Source organism: Vulpes vulpes, chromosome 7 (genome assembly GCF_048418805.1).
Source record: "Vulpes vulpes isolate BD-2025 chromosome 7, VulVul3, whole genome shotgun sequence".
NCBI lineage: Eukaryota > Metazoa > Chordata > Mammalia > Carnivora > Canidae > Vulpes > Vulpes vulpes.
The window spans coordinates 53249406-53265565 of record NC_132786.1 but is presented as its reverse complement, the minus strand read 5'-3'; the positions used below and the strand labels follow the sequence as shown (position 1 = coordinate 53265565).

The window sequence follows — 16160 nt, the reverse complement described above, 5'->3', positions numbered from 1 at the left end:
TGGTCTGAGTAAAATAATATTGTCTTAGGTTTTGTTGTTATTAATTTACAGGCTGGCGATTGGATTTCATTCTTTCAACTTCTAGAGTCCTTGTAAGTAAATATGTAAACTTTTTTCTAAAATTGAGAGCTGCTAAAATGTCCTATTTGTTTTCATATTTTTCCATAGAGCTTAAAAATAACTCTAACAGGAATAGTTTTTCCTAAGTAATTCTTTATATTTGCTATGACATTCTTGTTGATTTCACAAATTTCGTATATATATATATATATATATATATATATATATATATATTCTCTGAACTTCAGTGTCAACAAAGTAACCCTCTAAAAGCTTTCTGACAAACTCTCAAAAATCTTTTAATGAATATTATAACTTGTGATGAATATTATTTTTATAAATTAAATACAAAATGAACTCAGGTTAGAAAACTGCAAATAGTGAGTAACACCTTTTCTTTTATCTGCATGCCAATTACCAGTAGTTCACTTAGTATTCTTTGAAGTTATACTGATCATAAGGAATTTCTTTGGTATTTATGTGGACAATGTATGCCCTTTTAGGAACACTATTATAAGTAATAGTAATTAATGTGAATATTAAAATAACTATTTAGAACCCAATTAGAACAATATTTTAAAAATAAGTATGTTATGTGCAGGTGAATCATTGGAGTGGTTGTTTATTTAATACAGCCCCAAATTAAAACTCAACACTTGAAATACTACACACACTGCTTAAGGTTTAATTGGATGGCCCTGTGTTAATATGATGTGGATATAATCCATTTGGTATTTGTGTTGTACAAATTATTGCTGTGCCTGTTTCTTAGTGCTTTTCACAAAGAGGTACTAGTAGACAAGATCTGTACTAGCAACTGCTCCCTAGAAAGGCTTCTGGGGTTGGGAAGAGAAGCAAATTATTAAAACCTCATGGCTTCCTGTCCTTTCCTTTGGCCATGTTCTGCTTCCCAGTAGTAATCCTGGAAGAAGGTAAAAATGGTGTCTTACATCCTAGACAAACTATGAGTCTTCTAAGACACAGCTGTTTTTTCTAAACCTTCTGGGGGAAGACTAAACTGAATATACTATTTGCATTTTGTTGGTTTCTGTTATTCTTAGCATTAGGCTACTGTTGTCTCCTCTACTCTAGATTGGCCTTATTCTTTATTTGTGTGCCAGGAGCAATTTGAATCTATATCTCATCGGCTATATTTACTACCTTCAATTCAACTGGGAGAATGCTGGTGAGGTCAGCCTCTTCTGGAAGGTGTGGGTGGTTGTGGCAGGAGATCAGAAGGTCTTCATCATGGGGCGATCCTTGGTGGTAATAACATTTCGCTATTACATACTCATGTGCTTTTTAATTTTCTAAAACAAATGTCCATGGGAATAACACAACTTTCCTCTATTTAGTACATTAATAAAGTGTGAATTCCTCTGGCAAAGTAGCCCATAATGAAGCATAAATGTGTAGGTGTTTGTACACATTAAGAAAAAGTGTTGAGTTTGGGTAATGTTAACATATTGCAATTGGACTAGACTTTCTCAGGTTCCTCAAAAACGCTAGAGCAGCCCTGTTGTGTAATAATCCACAATCACATCTATAGATGTATTTGGACAATAAAGAAACAGACAGGGATCCCTGGGTGGCGCAGCAGTTTAGCGCCTGTCTTTGGCCCAGGGCGCGATCCTGGAGACCTGGGATCGAGTCCCACGTCGGGCTCCCGGTGCATGGAGCCTGCTTCTTCCTCTGCCTGTGTCTCTGCCTCTCTCTCTCTCTGTGACTATCATAAATAAATAAAAAAAATTAAAAAAAAAAAAAGAAAAGAAACAGACACAGTGGGTTGGAAATAAGGTCACATGCTCTCAGAACCATAGGGAGTAAGGATGAGTGGAAATTCAGCACCCTTTAAAACAAGTAGGTTCTTTATTTAGAAGGCGAGGAAAACTAAGAAACATACGATGTTATTATCTTGAATTAATTTTCTAGTCATTATAGGTGTACAATAACAATTCTGATTGTGATAAATTTGTTTGGAATCCATGTAGTTCAAACATTTATTTTTAGAAGTGTTTGTCACTTTAAACTAATTAAGCAATTTCCTGGTTTTAATGAATTTACTGCTTGGAAGCACTGACTGTAAATTTGTGAGATCAACTGAATAGAGCTGCCCCCTTAGAGGGTAGTGCTAACTATCCCTGTGAGCATTTCATGTTATGAGTTTGTGATTTTAGTGCCTGCCTTACTTCAGTCAGTGGGATGTATTGTTGAATGCTTTGCTTAAATATCAGTGCCCATGCTATCTTGAGTGAAATTCTCTCTTGTCAATCTTTAAAGCTTTAAAGCACAACCACAAAATATCCAAGCTGTTTTTCTCAGCCAATCTGCTCCTGCCTCCAAATTAGAGAGTCTCATTATAGATTATATTCAATAAATTGTCTTTCAGTCATCAGTCATGGTGGCTCCAAAGTGAATCATATGCAAAGATGCTCCAGGTGTGACGCCTTATAACATTTCTTACCTGCTCCCAGATCGATATCCCTGATAGAACGCCATCATTATTTCTACCTTCTTTTCTAAATTGTCCCAAGAAGGCTGCTCTCCTACCTCATCAGACCCCTTGTAGGATTTCAACATGGTAAGCATGTTATACTAATACATCTGTAAAATGCTGTTTTCTCTTTCTGGAACACCATTTTCTACCTTCTGACTCTGTTCAAATCATACTTGTCCATCAAGCCTTCGGCAAACATCAGACTCTTATGAAACACATATAACCTGATGTCTCTCCTCAGTACTGATATATGCTTCCATTCTTTCTCTGAGTATGAAAACATTCGTAAGGCATTATTTTTTATCGTTGACAGTTTGCCTTTTATTGGTTTGTTTATTCCTTGTTTTTTCATCCAATTATATTTTCAGCACTGTGAGAAAAATCTCTGGTGTCGCCTTTCACTCAGTAGGTGCTCAATAAATATTTATTCGCATTGGTATTTCAGTTATTTCTCTAACAATAGTTTTGGAAACTTCCATACTTAACAGTGTAAATTTCAAAAGATTGAGAGAAGGCCTGTGTATTCATTCTAAATATTCGTAGTTTGTACATTCTGACTTGATATGTGTTTGTTTAAGATTATGTAGCCTTTTGATACTTTCATCCATCACAAAGGCTTCAGAAAAAGTTATACTTAATTTGGATCACGACAAAATGGCCTATATCAAAGTTTTTACTCACTCCTTCATTCATTAATTCTAAGAATATGGATATAAATCTGATCTACAATTTACATGCTCCTGGAGAAAACCTGTGTGATGTGGTGTACGGTGTTGTATACTCTATGATAACCATGTGAAATCATGTATTTTAAACCTCCAGGTAAGGAAGCTGTTATTGCTCTCTTAGGGATAATTATAGTAAGTGTCACTCAGATGTGGCATGTTTATTTGGTATCAAAGAGATATAGCAGTTTTTCAGATGAAGAAAGAATATCATAGGATATTATAGGTATTTATAGTATTTACTGATCACTTACTAAATGTCAGACACAGTTGCAAGCACTTTACATATGTTAAGCCCCTTAATCTCCATAGCTACTAACACTCTGGTCCACCAAAGAAGATTGTCATAGAGTAGTACCTTTCCCCAAGGCTACATAGCAAGATAGTAACAAAATTAAGATTCAAAATCAAGCAATTTTCTTCAAAAGCTCAAGCTCCTGATTATTTTTTTAGGATTATAACTCCGATGATTTTGTAGAGGATGGGTTATAGTGAGAGTGGCAAGAAGAGTAGGAAAGAAAGCTCTTGAAATTTCCTAAGTAAACAATGGTTAGGGCATACAATGAGATCTGATAGTAGCAATGGAAAAGAATAGCAAGTTCGAGAGAGGTTTTTGGAATGGGAGCAGGAGTGCTATTAAGATTTGGGGATTTCATTGACTGCATGTGGGAGAGAGAAAGAAATTGAGAATGTATATTCTAATTTTATCACTTAGAAGACTGTAGTTGTTATATCATTAATTGGATCAAAAATAAAGGAAAAGGGCTACATCTTAGGAACAAAATACTGAACCTATTGTAGACATGCTATCTTGAAGTTTTTATCACAGTAGAAATATCCAGGGGGTAACTGGGCAGATGTAAGTGGGAAACATGAAAGGGAGGGTCAGCTAGAGATAAATAGGTCTAGGAGTCATCAGAGGTGGTGGAGGAGCTCTGTGAGGAAATGAAGGTAGAGCATGCAGGAAGATGCATCGTGTAAGCATAGAAGAGAACCAGGAAGGGACCTCAATTAATGCTAGTCAAGCCAAAGAGGGAGGGACAAACAAAGTTGCTGAGGACATGAGGGAAGGCAGAGAGAACATAGGAAAGAATGAGGATTGGGGATGGATGGGAGAAGAAAATTTCTAGAGTTAAAGTAGTCAGTGGAGTCATTACAGGTTTATCGAAGACTGAAAGAAAGCACTGAGTTACAAAGTTTAGTGGGTCTTGGAGTAAAGTTCTGGGGTAAAAACCAAGAAAGGGGTAAGATTTAAGTCAGTAAAAGCTGAAGATGATCCTCTTCTCAAAAACTTTGTTTAGTGATAGCTTGCGTCAAATGAAGAGTGTTTTTTTTTTTTTTTAATTGTTTTGTTGTTTGGGGGGTAAGTGAGCCTTGCATGTTTTGTGTACATGGAAAAAAGATGCCGTAGAGAGGAAAGACGACACATATTGGGGGAGAGGAGATAACAGAGAGTGTCAGAAGTTGGACAAGAGGGAAAGACGGAGATCAGTATAGAAACTAAGTCCTTGATTTCATCTGGAGAGGAACAGACATAATGTGATTCCCTGCTTGGAAATGGATCTGAGGCAGGATAGAGTCCCTGCAGGTCAGTTTCGTGGTGGAGGGCATCCCTCTAAGGGTTTTCATTTTCTTGGACAGGATCAAGTTCCTCTGCAAAGAATCATAGGAGTGAGGTTGAAGCCTGAAGTTAGCAAACATGCCACGATAGAGCAAACGGGTTGTTGGATAAAGATGGGAAAAGGCAGCAGCAACAACAAAAACACGCAAAGAACAGAAATGTTGCCAGACAGCAGCAAAGGCTCTACTGACATTGGAAAGCCTGCACCGGTCCCAGAATCACTTTCCCTGATTATATAATTTGCTTTGGCATTTGTTACAATCTTTTAGGAAAGCAGTAGAGCTGTGTCTGCCTTCCCTTAAGTAGCAGGGGTTTATTGTAAATAAAGAAATGTGGGATTTCAATTCCTTCACAGACTTCATGAAGTCCAAAAGAAGACCAAAAGTCACGCAGAATGATCCAGGATACCACAAATCTCAAAGCACTATTTTGACAACTCCTAGCACCAAGCACCAGTCATTGGCATCCGAATCTGTTCTGGTTAGGCTTTTTTGTTTCCCCCTCAGCTACAGACCTATGAAAATGAATACATTTCCCTATTGAGTTATACTGTATCATAACAGCTCTGTGTGTTGGGGTCCCCAAGACTACCCCCAAGTACAGTGTTTCACTGGGACTCACAAGATTCAGACTGCAGTTGCAGACACAGCCATGATTTATTAGAGCAAAAGGATATGAAGCAACATTCACACAGGAAAAGGTGCAGGCGGTGAAGTCTGAAGAAAACCAGGCACAAGCTTCCCAGGGGTCATCTCCCAGTAAAGTCATGGAGGACACAGTTGATTCTCCCAATAAAACAACAACAGTTTGCAACAATACATGTGAAATCTTATCTGCCAAGGAAACGCATTGACCTACTTCTGCAGATTTTACTGGAGGATGCTCAAGTAGGCCCCCATTGCCTGATGTGTACCAAGACTCCAAACCCCCCAAAGGAAGGCACGTGCTCAGCATAAACTATATTTTCTACATAGTGAGCCACTCTTTTTTTATTTATTTAAATTCAGTTTGCCAAAATATAGTATAATACCCAGCGCTCATCCCATCTCGTGCCCTCCTTAACGCCTGTCACCCAGTTACCCATCCCCCACCTCCCTCCCCTTCAAAAAACCTTCGTTTGTTTTCCAGATTTAGGAGTCTCTCATAGTTTGTCTTCCTCTCTAATTTTTCCCTACTCAGTTTCCCTCATTTTCCCTTATGGTCCCTTTAACTATTTCTTATATTACACATGGAATATAAGTGAGACCACATGATAATTGGCTTTCTCCAATTGACTTATTTCACTCAGCTTAATACCCTTAGTTCTATCCATGTCGAAGTCAGTGGTAGGTGACCATCTTTCTGATGGCTGAGTAATATTCCATGGTATATATAGACCACATCTCCCTTATCCATTCATCTGCTGAAGGACATCGTGTAGTGAGCCACTCTTACGAGTTTGGGTAGTGAGACCCATTTCACAATCCAGGTATCCAGATGCCAGCCAAGGGCTGAACTTGTAAGCAGGCCTTGCAAAGGATAACAGTCAGACCTACTAGCTTAACACTTCTATACACTCTGCTTCTGCTTTCCCTCCTACATCTGTCTTCTCTTTCCCTTCTCCTCATGATTGCCACTTATTTAAATATCCTACCCATTCCTCACTTCTTCTGACCCCTGTCTCTCTTTTCTACCTTCTCTACTCTCAGCTGCCCATCATCTAGAAGTCCTCCTATTGAAACCACTTGAAGAGAGAGCCTACTCAGTCACCTAGTCCCTCTGGACCCTGTGAGGCAGAGCTCTAATTGCTGGCCCCCTAAAGGCCTCTGGCAAGCCTGGGAATTTGGCATGCTTGGCCCAATCCATTGTGAGTAGAAAGGTAGAACCGAGTGTTAAATTTTGCTTAAAATGTTCATTGAGCATGTGAAGCTCTCAGGTAATAACAGAGTCCTTCCCAAAGCAGCACTATCTTGTATTGAAGGACCAGTAAGAGAGAGAGAGAGAGAGATGGGGGAGAGAGAGAGAGAGATAAGACAGAGAGAGAGAGAGGAGAGAGAGAGAGAGGAGAGAGAGAGAATATGAGATGAGAGTTAGTTTACTCAGGATTGGAGAATGATTAGGATGTGACAAAATGACACAGAATTATTCAAAGTTATTAATCCCAGAGCACAGACTTGAGAACAGAAGTGTCATATTCACCATGCTAATTTGTCTTTCTAAAAATCATCTTTGAGCACATGCTTTGCTAACGTTTAGTTACTTACTAAATAGAAGCCAAATCTGTTACCCTTTCTCTGTCCCTCTCTGCATCGTTATCAACCTAACTTCTGGTCTTTTCTGATACGACGCTACCCAAGAACCAAATAGAATCATTCCTTATTCTCCAGAAAATGTGTTGCAGTTCCTGATTTGATGCAATTCTCTCTGACTGGAATGCCATTTGCTGGAGTCATTATTCATCTCCCATGGTCTAGTTCACATGGTACCTCTTCCAAGGAGCCCTCCATCATTCCAAAGACCAGAGTTATCTTTCCTTTCCTCAGTGGAAAAATGTATGATGAAACAGGAATAAGAATATATTCCTCTGTATATTCTTATCTCCTTAGACTCAACAGAAAGCTCTTTTTATGTGCAAATAAAGCTTTGCAGCTCTGTTAGCAACTAACATTATTTTGCATAGACAGTGAGTGTGTGTGAATGAGCAAGTGAGTAAATGACTGTCCACCTACCATGAACCAGTGTTATTAGGCCATTATACCTTTCCTTTAATTGTACTGACTCCTTTGGACCAATTATACCATCTTTTCTTTAATCACTTGATATTTGATACCAAATAATTTTTGCAAGTTAAACAATAATAAGGAAAACATTTACAATGAAAACATTAGCTCTTACCCTCATCCCCACAGCACCTGCTATGTATTCAAGTTTCATTGTCATCCCAGGTGTTTTTGACAGCAGCTCCTTGCTTTTATAGGTATCATCAAATGTGTTATTCTTCATCCAGTTCTGTCATTTGAATGAAGGTCGTATTAACAGAGGGTTAAGAAATACCCAGCACAGAGCTCTGGAGATCCTGGCAAACATTCCCACTTCTGCTCGATTTGCAAATCTTTCTGCCCTGTAGGTTTTGTTTTAGTAGATGGTCATATTTCAGAAGTGAAATATGAAACAAAAATGGAGGCATTTGACTGTAAAAGCCCAATTGCATTGTGCTTTACTCTCAAGGAGTGACATGTGCAAATTAAAAAGCCCTATAGAATGGAACTTATTGATTATACTACTAAAATATTTGTATGCCATCATATTTAGAAAACCTTTCAACATCATCCCCATAGAGGTGATATGGTCTTGCCCGACTTAATTACTTTAATGATTGGTCTGTATGTGTGTGTGTGCAGAAGGCAAAGGCGAGGAGAATTATCCAGATGTCAAAGTAGTGACAACAATGAAGGATGGCATGCGCTGAGAGATCTTTATGCTATAGTTTTCCATTTCCTCTTCTAATATAGAATAGAATTTTAGAATAATAGGGAAAATTTAAAAATTTTTTGAAAAACGTACAGTTCTTCCAAGAAAATGAAATCTGTTGCCTATTTCTAGAAGATGTCATTAGGACAACGAATACTTTTTCATTTCTGTGGCGCTCTTATTAATACCTGATGCAGTGGATGCTCAACTAGTGGTGATGTCCTGATTATATATCTATTTCTCATCTCAGCTGAACTAAGTGGAAAGATGGTAAAATAAATATATAGTCTGCTTCAGTTAATCTTCTTCTCCTCTAGAATTTAGACATTGAATTGAATATCACAAGTGAAAATCATTTAAGAGTTTCTTCTTCCTTGAAGATCAAAGCAAAACTTATAAATCCAAGGATTTGAGAGCTTAAAGTTATTTGAGATTGTCCATCCATTGGTTCTCACCCCTACCCCTATTAGACTGATATCTCCCTTTTATACCAAATCGTTTATTATAGAAACTCTATGAAATGAAATTCATAGAAAATATAACTTGTGTGTAGTCATTTCAAAAAACAGTATAATCCAGTTACATAAAGGAGAAGTGGAAGTAATTTGTAATAGATTAATTGTGTCATTCTGCAAATATTCATTCACATGCCACTGCAAGAGAAAACATTATGAACTCGTTTCATCTTCCGCCTATGCATAGGAGCACAGCTATGATGCACAGCTATAAATGAAATCTTATATAAGTGTATTGACAACTCAAATATCGTGAGCAACATACCATAGGTGCTCTGATTTTTATAAAATGTTGAATAGCTTTAGTAAAATTTCAAACAAAATACCATCTTCTATTATATGTTTGTTGCACTCCTGGACATTGTTATGCATATTTAAGCTTTATCAAAATAATTTTGTGTTCATAATTAAATGGAATTAGGTTATGGGCTTGGACACTTACAAACACTATTTCCCCCATTGCAAATCCACCCTGGAATTGTCCTACACATTGTGAGACTTTTTCCTCCATCTCCAGTGCTGTGTGCAGTGCCAGGTCTGTAGCCTTCGCTGGCTTTCACCTGCTAGAGGATTATAGTACACCCAAGCATTGTTACACCAAGAACTGCATATCCACAAATTTTCAAAAGCCCTCAGGGACATTACTGCTTCTGTTGAGAACTTCTAATTCAACACCTTCACTTTATGGATGACAAGGCTGAAGCCTGGAGAATTGAAGTAACTTATTTCAAGTCACACAGCTAAAATAGAATATGGTGCCCGAACAGAGTTATAAACTCAGTTTTGAACTCTACTGAATCTGATCTTATGCCAGTACAGAAGCTCTGACATAGGCAGTATCGGGCAGAGCAGTGCCCCTGGGAACAATGGCTGTAGCCTAGCCAAGGATACTATGTGCATACGTTAGAGTATCCCAGACAGACATCCCAGAGGATCAGTTTATTTCCTGAATGCATATAAACCAAATCTACACCCTCCATTCCCACTAATCCCATCCATCAACTTGTTGTCTGCTAATACGCTCTTCTTTCCCACTCTTGGAAATAGATGTCTTCGAAGCCTTTCCAAGTGCTTTAACTAAATTCCCCCTTCTATCTGACAAACATATCATTTCCTCTCTATATGGCTTCCAAGCCTTTTCTTTTTCCACAAATATTTCCCATTGTTCATGGTGCTTACAGAATTTCGTGTTTACCTCCCACGTGATTGCACTTCTCTACATGTACTGCTTTTAACTATATGTCTGTAAAGATTTTATTTTTACTGATTTTACCTATCTTGCTAATTGAAAAATCCTGAGGGAGAAACTACTAATTCCAAGCATCTAATGCCATGATAAATACCCTGTGGCCACTCCACGAAGAGTTGAGTGACTCATGTCAAACTAAGGACTGGAATAGCCATAATTCTAATGACAGCTTAATGCAAGCTATAAAGGATGATTAGATTATATAAAGTAAACATTTCCAGATTCTTCAAATATTAGTGATAAATACGAGCTCTTCTTTGGAATACATTTCATGACATTTGATTATTGAAGTTCCTGGACGAGTGACTATTTTGTCCTAGTTGCTATGGGCCATCTCCAGGGAGAATTCTGTAGCACTCTTCACAGTGGAAACTGATAAGTAGAAGGGTCATCCAATTAGTTCCTATGGCTTCAGGCAGAACTATACTTAAACTGTCATCAATTCTTAACAGTCTTCAGAGAAAGAGATCCTACAATACCTAACAGTAACCAGACCCTTATGTCAAGAATCCATCCTCCCTCTATCCCTCTCAAAAACACAGTCTCATTTAAAATTATTTATTTTTCTTTCAACATTACTGGAGAGGAGCAATCTTGAGTGAAGTTTATTAGTATGAAACAACTAATAATCTTGAAGATGTTAAACCACTCCTGTTTTTTCACTTTCGTTGTATGAAAAAGAAAAGAGTGGTGACTTTTCTTTTAATAATTATACTCCCACCTCTACATATTAAACTGACTGTGCATTATTATGTTGTTGTTTTATCGTTGTTGCTGTTGTTGTTGTTTTCAATCTGTGCCAGCTACCTCCTCTTTTACCTATTGCTATTTAGTCAGCAAACATTTAGTGACTACCCCTTGTAAAATAACCTCAGTGCTAAGCTCTGGCAAGTTATAAATACTAAATACACTCGTACCCTCAAGGACCAGGTTTAGACGTAAATGACAAACATGCTTAAGAATGTATTATCACACTAAACCAAAAATACTCAATAATATTTATCAAAAACAATAATTAATATAAACATGGAACAGCCCATTAAATATCAGTATCTACCAATCAACATCAGTCTACCCCTGTCAATTTATCCATCCATTCATCCGACCAACACATATCTATTCCAAATTTTGCACCAGGCTGACACACAGGGATCACAATAGTGAGCAAAATATTTACAACCACTCTACTGCCAGAATATGCATTTTAATGAATTACATAACACAGACACACACACCATACTGAACAGTGCCATGGAGTGATCAAGAATAGCTGACCTAGTTTGGAAATCAGGGTAGGAAGGAATAGAAAGATAAGTTTCAAGTGACAATATCATATGTAAACTTAGTACGAGTTAATTAGGGAAAAGTGGGAGGACAGGAATAATCCAGATGAGGAAGCAACATGTGCAAAGTCCAGGGAAAACAAAGAGAATGAACAGTTGGAGGACCAGAAGACCAATTTTCTGGCATGTGGAAAGCAATAGGAAAGGGGTTCTCTCTGATGTTGAAAAGGGAGTTAGGGCTAGATCATTTAGAGCCCAATGGGCCATATTAAAAATATGATTATACCAAAAATTATTTGGGTTTATGTATTAAAATATATGTGCATCCGCATTGTGGAGAATTGAAAAAAGCCAGAATGAATTCATATAGACCACATAAAAAGATATTAAGCATAGAATATTATGAATATAATTATGATTTGGGATTATCAAAGGCAGTGGAGGGGGGGCAGATTTCAGAGGCATTTAGTGATAAAATTAACAGTTATTTTGATGGATTGGATTTGGGAGGTGTAGATTCACACCTTTTCCTGCATAGAAGTACGATAAGTTAAATGCACTGACGTTGGTATCATGGAGAATCAATGTTAGTAAGAAAATCAACAAGACCACTTTTGAATGTGCTAGGTTTGAGATTTGTTTTTAATATAAAAGGGGAGATGTCAAATAGGCAAGTATACACATGGATCTGGAACTCAGAGGGAAATCCATGCATGTGACTTAAGTTTGAAGTCATCTGGGTATGGATGGCAATTTAAGCCATGGGTAGATATATAGTGGCCCCAAAAAATACATTTTAGAAGAAACTGAAATTTCAGATAAGAAAGGAATCAGGGGATCTCTGGGTGGCGCAGCGGTTTGGCGCCTGCCTTTGGCCCAGGGCGCGATCCTGGAGACCCGGGATCGAATCCCACGTTGGGCTCCCGGTGCATGGAGCCTGCTTCTCCCTCTGCCTGTGTCTCTGCCTCTCTCTCTCTCACCGTGTGCCTATCATAAATTAAAAAAATAAAAAAAATAAAAAAAAAGAAAGGAATCAGAGAGAGAGAGAGAGAGACCTCAACACTGTTGAAATCCTGAGACTCTAAATGTGATGAAAAGTGTGTAGTCTGGCTGGCTCAATTGTTAGGAGACTCTTAATCTTGGAGTCATAAATTTGAGCCCCACAATGAGGGTAGAATTTCCTTTTAAAAATGTGATGAAGAGTGAAAAGCAACTGATGATTTTAGAAATAGGAGTCTTTTTGGATCACTTTGTAGCAGCCATTACAGTACAGTGATGAAGGCAGAGGCCAGATTGGAACAGTAAGGGGAAGGTGAGAAAATGCAGCTAATAAGCATAAACAACTTTCTAGAAAAGAATTTTCATAAATAGGGTGAGGAAACATGGAATCTTAGCTTTAGGGTTAGAAGGAGGGGAGATCCCTGGGTGGCTCAGCGGTTTAGCGCCTGCCTTTGGTCCAGGGCGTGATCCAGGAGTCCCGGGATCAAGTCCCACGTCAGGCTCCCTACATGGAGCCTGCTTCTCCCTCTGCCTGTGTCTCTGCCTCTCTCTCTCTCTCTCTCTCTCTTTCTCTCTCTCTCTCTGTCTGCCTATCATGAATAAATAAATAAAATCTTTTAAAAAGGGTGGCGGCATGGTCTGGGGAGAGAGGAGTATTTTTATAATGTTGATAATAAGAAAATCCCTATATAAAAAAGGATGAAGGTACAGGTGATAGAGCTGGCAATGAATAGTAGTAGGTGAGGTGGGATGTATTCAGAGTTCGGTTGAACTTCACCTGAAGGATGCATACCTGAACATCTGCTGAGAGTGGTGAGAAAAGGAGGTGATGTAATTATAGCTTTGGAGAAAGTCAACAATATCTGAAATAGGAATTAAACAGAAAAATGTAGCAGGGTTCTTAAGCAGCAAAGAGAGTATGGCTATGTCTGGTTATCCTGGCTTCATTTTAATACCAATCCAGGTAGATTTGGTAATCCTGAACCATTAGTAAGTTATTCATAATTCACATTTATTTGAGTTTCTACAACTGAACTCAGATGCCTAGATGCAAGCATGGAGAAAAGGGGTATTGGGTTCATCCGAGTTTGAGAAATTGCCATATAGTGATAAAAGGAGCAAGACAGGTTAGGTCCTTGGCAAAAGACTTACTGTTAGGTAATGGAATGTAACCTGGATAGAGGGAACAACAAAGTCAGGAAGGCAACTGACACAGAGAGTAAAGGTATGGTTTTGGGTACTAGAGTTTTGACACAGTTGAAGAGTGGTCACAATGGGAGTAGTTGAATAATTAAACCATAAAGTCTAGGAAATTGTGATCTTAAAACAGGATACCTGACTTACTGAGTTTACTGATGGAGAAACTTCAATGAAGACAAGACTGTTACTATATCCATGTAAGAGGGTAATAGAGTAGAGGTTAAAAAAATGCACTGAATATGTACACCTACCTCAGTTTACTCATGACTTGTGATAAGAATGAGAACAAGGATCATATCCTGCAGTTTAGGCATGGCACACGGGATAAATTAAATAATGCATATGTATTGAATCAATTTAACTTTCTGATTTTGTGTTATCAATTATTATGGCATTATTATTTTAGTTTAAATAATCTTCCTGGTTATTGAAAAACTTGAACACTGCTCAGAATATAGATGTTTGCTCTTTTCTGCATTATACAAATTGGAGAGAAGTCAATTATGACTTTTAACTCCTCTTTTACCTGAGGAAGTAATTTCTCTAGCTTAGTATGTATTCAGAATAACAATATCAATAAAATGACAACAAAAAGCTAAAACTTCTTTCTTTAGTTATATATTCATAATAGGTAAAGTAAGCAAAAACCTGTTTTGTAGAAGAAAAGTGGTTTCTACATATGACTGACAATGATTGCAGTTAGACATATGTACCATTATTGAGAAACTTTTATATCTATTCAATGATAAACTGAGCACGAGAATGACTATTATATTTTTAAACATCTACCAAAATTGCCATTATTCTATTATTGAGAGAGAGAAAAGTCCTAATAAAGTCCCAGCAAATAAGTGCTTGTGTTGCAGCCTGTAACTCCCAATTCCACACAAAAAATACACAAAATAAAATTAATGTGTAACACGGATCTACTGTGACCATGACTAAAATAGCCACTGCCCCAGTAGCATTTTAGATAGATTAATAAATCCTTTCCTTGATATTTCTGAATGAGAAATATTTACCATGTAAATATTTATTAAATAGTGAAAATTCTAAATATGGCTTATTTAATTTTCACAGTCATTGTTACACCTAGAGGCTAGCTCTTTTAAGATTATCCACATTTTGGGGATCCCTGGTTGGCTCAGTGGTTTAGTGCCTGCCTTCCGCCCAGGGCATGGTCCTGGAGTCCTGGGATCGAGTCCCGCATTGGGCTCCTGCCTGGAGCCTGCTTCTCTCCCTATGCCTATGTCTCTCTCTCTCCCTCTCTCTCTCAGGAATAAATAAATAAAATCTTAAAAAAAAAGATCATCCACATTTTGACTGGGATTCTTTAAAAAATGTGTAATGATAATTATATTGAGATACGAGATGTCTGTAAAACTCAGAGGGCACATATCAAGGGAGTCAAAGTAAAAAGCTTTGATGTTTCTGTCTGGTGATTGTGTTTCCCTCGTAGCCCATAGGACGCTGGTTCATGTTTTTCATAAATCTAATTTCAGATGAATAAGGTATACTAAAGATTGTTGTTGATCATTGAAATGAGGTTAATTGCTTGGTTTGAGCTGCGATTGTCAATGCGAATTTCCTCAATTTTATGCCAAAACACTAATGCTTATCTATTATTTGCTTACATAGTGGTAATAGTCACCTTTGTGTATCTCCAGTGCTAATCATATGCTCTCTGCAAAGTAATAACTCATGAAGATTAGAAGACAGAAAAGAATGGCTCTACAGCTATAGAGCATTTGTACCAATTTCCAACTCAGAATTTGATGGTTATTTTAAAAATTCACTTGATTTTGGCAGAATAGGACACATCTGAGATAGATTTATGAATCAGTGTTAAAGTACTGCCCTTGCTTCATGTGAATGTGAAAGCGATATTCTGTGATCGTAAACAGAGAGGTTTTTTCTTTCTTTGCAGTCAACTAATACAGAATTTAATCATGAGACAAAGAACCCTGAACAGACTGAAGGTAAATAAAAATAATCTGTTCTTACAGCTTTTCTGGTTATGCCTTTCAAAGTTTATGTGGAAATTTAATAGGCCTCTTTTTCTGTTATTTTTATGTTATAAATATGAAAACCAGAAGTACAGGGTGAATAATCCATGTTACAGCTTATTTCTTTCAAGATAATTAGCTGCAGTTACCAGTCCAATGTTTGTGTGCATGGATAGAAGTTCTCTCTCTCCACAGTCTTGCTTTCGACGATTTCAGCAAAGCACAGCCAACCTGCTTCTGAGGTAGCATCAGAAAGTCTGGGATCCCGTAATATTTTGTCACAAGGCCTGTGTCATTTCCTTCATCTGATCACATGGGCATTTTATCACCTCACATCATCACGAGAAGGGTGAGAATACAGGACAATAAAGTGTTGTGAGAGCCTGTGATAGAGACCACAATCACATAACTTTCATCACAACATATTGTTATAATCGTTCTATTTCATTATGGGTTATTGTTAATCTCTTACTGTGCCTAATGTATAAATTAAACTTCATCATAGATAGGGATGGTTGCATAGGAAAAAAAAATCCATCATAGGGATGGATGAAT

The 16160-nt window shown here is 37.6% G+C and overlaps 1 protein-coding gene across 2 annotated transcripts in view; it reads left to right on the top strand.

Moving 5' to 3' along the window:
- Nucleotides 1-16160, top strand: part of TENM3 (teneurin transmembrane protein 3) — a 2512213-nt gene that overhangs the window by 1040695 nt on the left and 1455358 nt on the right. The window contains exon 6 of one of the 2 annotated variants that reach the window (XM_072763857.1): nucleotides 52-92. The exons of the other annotated variant lie outside the window; for it this stretch is intronic. The gene's annotated coding sequence lies outside the window, so the exon portion shown is untranslated. The remainder of the gene's footprint in view (nucleotides 1-51; nucleotides 93-16160) is intronic. 2 annotated transcript variants of the gene reach the window in all.